This window comes from Solanum lycopersicum, chromosome 4 (genome assembly GCF_036512215.1).
Source record: "Solanum lycopersicum chromosome 4, SLM_r2.1".
Taxonomy (NCBI): domain Eukaryota; kingdom Viridiplantae; phylum Streptophyta; class Magnoliopsida; order Solanales; family Solanaceae; genus Solanum; species Solanum lycopersicum.
In genome coordinates, this window is record NC_090803.1 from 23,342,158 (window position 1) to 23,348,605 (window position 6,448).

Consider the following 6,448-nt stretch of genomic DNA (forward strand, 5'->3'; position numbering starts at 1 on the left):
CGTCTTATTTTAAAATTTAATCAAATTGGCCAATTACAATTTAATTTGGCTAAATTTGTAATATTCTTAACTAAAAGACCAAGATTGGGGCCTTTCTTCAGATTTTCACTAACCCCAGACCCTATTCCTCTCCTTAACAATTTTCAGCAAGTCCCAATTCCCAGCCATTTTCATAAAAATGCAGCCCCACTCCAATTTCCATTTAACTCAGGTCCAATTCCAATCAACAGCAACCCACCGCTCGATCCGACCTGGCCTCATTCTTCATCTCCTCCATCGAATTAGAGGCGAGTACAATTTAAAAAAGCAAAGTATACAACAGCAACATCAGTGTGTCTACAGCCAATCCAACGATACCCTCCGTGCGTGGGCTATACAACACGTCCCAACGTCTCCATCCCTTTTCTACTCTCTCCAGCTTTACCCGTACAACATCCATGCCAGACGCGTTTCGTACTTGACAAGTTAAGATGACTATACATCGCCTGCCTAGTACGAGGAAGCGATCTCAACCCTCCACATCGTATGCTATCTGTTCAAAAATCACTCCAAATCAAAAGATATTTGGCTTTCGGGGATAAGATTTTTTTTTGAAATTGAAATTGGCCCTGGGTATAAATCCGAACTCGATCTATCTTTTCCTCAGTGGAGAACCCTAGTTGTGCTTATATAATGTATGGTTTTTTTCTATAGAGGGGGGGGGGGATTTTTTCTTTCGGTTTACTTCAGAAAGATTACTGAGAATTAGTGAACATTCATATATATATATATATACACACACACTCTCCAACAGGAAGTTCTTGAATCGTTGTCGTTCATTCCTAGCTCCTCTTTGATTTGCCTTAAGTCGTTCAAGGTCTTAGAATCATATTCGGTGGTGGTGAAGTTTCTCTCGCTCGCCTCGTGTCAGGTCGTTGTCCGGAAAAGGTAATCTTTCCACCTTAATAACTTCTTCATTTCATCGATTTTGAATGGATGTTTGGAAAACTATGAAATCTCTGTTTTGGTTTGGATGATGTTGTTAGGGATTGAATTTTGATGACTTCATTTGTTATTAATATACTCTTAATGGATATATCAATCTAGTTTCAACACCGTTACCAAACAATTATCATGCAGAGTTTATTGTTTGTTCGTTTCTATATTCAAGCTTGCTTGTTTTGGTTATGTCTTATTTCGAATAAAAACACCAATCTTGCAGACATGCTCTTTTGATTTTATTCTAATCGAGTCCAGTTCTGACCATGAGTGCAATTTAAGTTCATTTAATTTTCTTAGATTGTATTTAGTGTCAATGTTTTTTTTATTTTGGCTCATGTCGAGTTTGATTTTTTAATTTGAATATCGATTACCTCCTACCTCCCGACCCTCATGGCTTAAGATGCATATTTGTTTGGTTTCGAACCATTGGTATTAGCTTATCCTAGCTTATTTTAAGGTTAGAAGTTGTAATCTGTCCATTTTAATGGTTTGTTTATTGCCAAATATGTCGTAGTCATGATTTATCTAGTCGGATAAAATATCGGTTTATCTAGTCTTAATTCCCTGTTAGTTTTATGATCAAATGCTTGCTTCATGCCTATTATAAGCACTGTTTAGACTTATTGTCAAGTATCGATCTATAATGTGCGCCATGTCAAACACAATTTAGTGAATGGGTCATTCGGAGTTCATATTCGAATTACTTCGAGCTGATATTTTCTCAAGGATGAATGCGTAATTTAATCTATAAGCTTCGTTTCCTTTCCTTCAATTTATTTAGAAAAGGGTTTCCATGTTTATAATCAGATAAGACTATATAATGCTATTGAGTTATCTAGTTGGCCTTTTGCTTTCCAAAATTATGGAATTGTCTTAGTAGTCATTTTGGCTTACATATCTTAACTATCTAGTGGCAGAATCTGCACCTTATTTGGTGCATTTGATTAATTTTGTGACTAGCATATTAACATCTTTCTGTTAGGTCCCGTGGGTTTTATTAAAAAAAATAAAAGTTAAAATGGTGTCTTATTCTAGTATCCTTAATTCCTATCTTTGTTCATGTTATGTGATATGTGTTGTTGTGGCATATGTTGAGGTGACGGATTTACTTTTTCTCCATGTTTTTGTGCTCGCAATTTGGTTTCCAACGACTCATTTGATTTTATATTATTTTCTCTTCTCAGAGTGTATCTCTCTGTTTATCAAACTTTAGCGGACATTATTTATTTAAATCTAATATGTTTGAATATGAAAATTATTCCATGGTGTCGATCCCTTGTTTGATTATATGAAATGTGCGGTTTTGAGACATTAACCACAAGGTTTCTTTTCTTTAAATTAATGCATGTTCGCCCTGGTAATTATTCTCTGATATGCCTACCGTAATACCCCTGGTATGATATTATTCTGTGTATCATTCTATTTTTGTTCGGAATCATTGCCAAAACATAACAATAATATATAAAACATGTATGTTAATCTATCTCTATTAGTCATTGTGTCAAGTTGGTGTTTATTTGCTTTTTTTTTAAAAAAATCAAATTTGTCAAGTGACTTGTCCTTATTATTTAATGCTTATAATCTCTCTATTCAACACCTTTTTCTAATATGCAATTCTATGATGGGGTATTATAATTCATCGGATAGTTTCGAATTTGGGTGAACGTGCATGTTTTGACTCCCTAAAATAGGACTCTTAAGTCAATTTGCATTTTTCTTGAATCAAAACTTACTTTGATGCTGTACTAGAGTGACGTACTGCCTGGTGTTTATATTAGTTGTACCATACATTAACTCTTTTTTTCCATTTATATGCATATTAAATCTACCTGATTTCGCTAAGAACTCGTTCTTTCCTTGCATTCTAAGAGAGCTATAAATACTCAAATCCTCTCGTTCGAGTCAAAATATAATCGACGGATTGGTCCCGAAGTTTAAAGAGTTGAAGGAAGTCAAAGAAGCGGGATTAGAAGATCTTTTCTTATTATTTTTGTTAAGTATTGTAATTATTCTAGGCCTAAGCCCTTGTCATTTTTTTTAAATTTATTTTGTATTAATTATTTGCTTAGTCTAGGACAGGTACGAAAGAAACAAAATGGGTCAAAAATCCAAAAAGTCAAAATGGGTCAAAAAACCCAAAACAGGTGGATCCAAAAAACAATCAAGGTGAACAGAACCCGGATTTGGACCCAAAACCAAAAATTAAGCATTAGCCTAAGACGACTTAATACCCAAGATGTATTAAGTCCATTTAGTAGAATACCACCAAAACTGTATCTAAGGTCTTTGACCTCACGAGACATCATTTTATGTGACATTTGAATGATGTACGTGTGAAAACCAATTTGGGGTGGGTAAAACTAACTAGCTTCTGTTTTGTAGATATGGATCGTTTCCCAAATATTGATATGGTCATAGTTGCGCCACCTTAACTCAAAATGTGGCATGACAATCTCGACGGGGATCATAGAAGAACCCTAAAAATGTAGATGCTCTTACAGAATTGATCAACATGAACGGTTGGCCGGAATCGGTTGAGGTCCATAGAGGCTATTGGGATAGCCAATGATTGGTGTTCCAATTTGGAACCGCTGAAATCACCCCGACTTCGGAGGAAATCCGAGACGGCATAGACATGGTAGGCACTAGGATACAAAGGAAAGAAAGAAAATAAGAAGACATCTTTATCCCTAATAAACCTTTTGTAGAAAATATTGCTGACTGGTTTGGGTTGGAGAAAGACTTTGCCTACTGGTGCCATGAATCCTATGTAGCGTTAAGAGATCTTTATATCCTATTTGGACATGGGATCTTCTACACCACTTACAACCGAGAATTTAAGATCTCCTAATAGAGACTGGAATGAAATCCGTCCTCTAGCATTTGTTGCAGTGTTGTTGGGAACAATGATAATTCCACATGGTCCAAGTCTGAGTATCAATAATCGAGTTATAATACTCGCGCATACCTTGTTCAAAGGGTATCAGAACCAAGGGACAACAAAGTACTATTCTATAGCTCCGGTTATCATGTCTGATATGTATCGAGCCCTGGGAAAATGCAAAGAGGGGCATCGGTACTTCCAAGGATGAACCTTGCTCCTTTAGTGATAGATCCTTAGCCATTTAGTGAAGAGTGTTGGGACTCGAGAGCTACATACTCTTGACAACAAGAAAACCCTTAAAGATTTGAATGACTTGTTGTACTGGGTGAATATGGACAATCGGAGAACAAGGGGGAGATGGGCTCAGATTCTCTCTGAACTAAAAGAAGAATATCTCCAATAGATGCTTGACTGTTTCATCTCCAAAGAAGTCTTCGTGGAGAGTCGCAGACAGATTGTGCTTCCTCTACTAGGTATTCGTGAATTCGCCCTTATGCACCTTTTTGAGTTTTGTGATAGTTTGTGAGGAGACAAACTGTACCCAAAGAGGCGTACTATGGCGCTTATGTATACGATATTGGAGATGATAGAGTACCCGACACGTCTAAAATATTCAGAGAATGGAAAAGTGCCAAGCGTATGGATAAAGACACCATCACCCTTGACCAATTTGATACTGGATATGACAAGGGCTACAAGAATAGTTGAAGAAGGACATACAAAGCGTCTCCTCCCAAGCCCCGCGCAGCTTTCGCGGTGTAACGAACAGAGAAGCCAAATATTGGCCGAGATACAAGAGGTAAAGAAAGAGGCCCACGTAGTGTACGCTAAGTTTTTGAGAACTAAGATACTCTTGAGAAGGCAACCAAAGAGATGAAAAGACTAAGGCGTGGTTATGATGATTTCGATACCCGGGTCAAGGATAATATTGTGAGGATGCGATACGAAAGCTTAGAAGACAAAGAATGCCTGAGTGAAGGATTCTTGCTGATGCTAAGATATATGTTTCAATAATATAATACTTAGGAGAACAACGATGGAGCAGGTCCATTTGGAGCAGCATAGCACTACTTCGCTCCTACGTGAGTTTTTATATGTATTTACGTTGTTTTTAGCCCTGCGTGGGCTTTCGTTTATTGCACTTTCAAATGGACCCTGCTTGGGTTTGTTTTGATGTTTATCCTTTATTCTCCCCTTTGTGAACATTATTATTCACTTGTGAAATTCATTTTGGGGGGAATTGTTTATTTAGTTCAAATTCATGCGTACATCATTTAAATGCGTTAGGCCTACCCTTGACACAAAAGAGGTCCCTCTGTATGTGTTAGGACGCGATGTATGTGTGTTTAACTGCTTATGTGTTATGCTGGTATGAATTAGGATATCATAAACCCACTCCTATCCAGAAATTTCCAAAATAATCTACAGAAGTCACTATCACCAAATGTCCGACAAAAATTTCTAAGTCTTATGTTTCTCGCTCAAAAGACCTCTTCCTATACCACAAATCCTAAAAAACTATTCTACCGTCTCAGGAAAGGCAAAAAATCACTTCTATGGACAAGGGTAAGAACATCCAAATGGAACTCACTGGAGAAGAACTACAAATAAATATCGAACAGATCACTCGGGAAATTCAAGAAGCCAAACAGGAAGGGCTCAGAGTTGACATGGCCACCGCAATCTAACAAGCTGCAACCCTGACGCTGGATGAGGATCTAGCATCACAGATGAAGAGAAATATAGATTTTGAGATGGATACAGAGGACTTGCGAGAGAAGTTAGACATGCTTTGGTTGAAAGTGCAAGAAAGAGAAGCGAGGATAGAATCGGAGATTGCCGCTCTGTTAGCTAAAAGCATGTCATCAAAGAGAAGCGAGGATAGAATCGGAGACTACCGCTCTGTTAGCTAAAAGAATGTCACTTGATGAAGAACTGACAATGTAAATGGAAGAATTCACCTTTATGAAAGAAAGGTTGGACGCACTGAGGAAGAAGAACAAATCCTTCTATAACAGTATGATTGATAAACTTCAGAAAAAATGCGTAAAAAATATCCCGTCTACGAGCAAAGAGCTAATAATGTTGCCGATAACGCTCACCCTAAAGCGATTGGGGAAGACGATGACAAGGAAATCATGTACAAACCTCCATTCCTAGGCCGTCTAAAAAGAGGAGACTAACGCTGCAACAGAAGGGAAATGACTAACGTATTTATATTTTAAAAGCTCTATTGTTGCCTTTCAATTTCCTTGTAATAGTAATGAATGAATGAATGAAAATTTTTATCTTGTACTCAAACAACGTTGGGTCTGAATTCTCCTTGCGAGATACGTAGGCAGCCTCTCAAGGACCGGCCCCTATCTTTAAATTTTTTTAATTCTCCCCCTTTATGTTACGAGAAGATACGAAGGCCAAGTCAACGGATGTCAAAGAGTAGCTGCAAGAAGACCTTAGCTCAACGCGATTTAGCCTTTCGGAGACAGTGTCAAAACTAAAACAAGCAAACTCCTGCTTGTTAGAAAAATGCGTTTCCATCCTTACTCGTGAGTTGAAGATATTCTCAAACAAAGCAACTTGTGT

At 37.5% G+C, this 6,448-nt stretch overlaps 1 long non-coding RNA gene across 1 annotated transcript; it reads left to right on the plus strand.

Moving 5' to 3' along the window:
- The first annotated feature begins 209 nt into the window (after nucleotides 1-209).
- Nucleotides 210-6,166, plus strand: LOC104646826 (uncharacterized). The gene is made up of 2 exons (XR_002027593.3): nucleotides 210-927; nucleotides 5,401-6,166. It is a non-coding gene; the product is annotated as an uncharacterized lncRNA (long non-coding RNA).
- The last annotated feature ends 282 nt before the right edge of the window (nucleotides 6,167-6,448 follow it).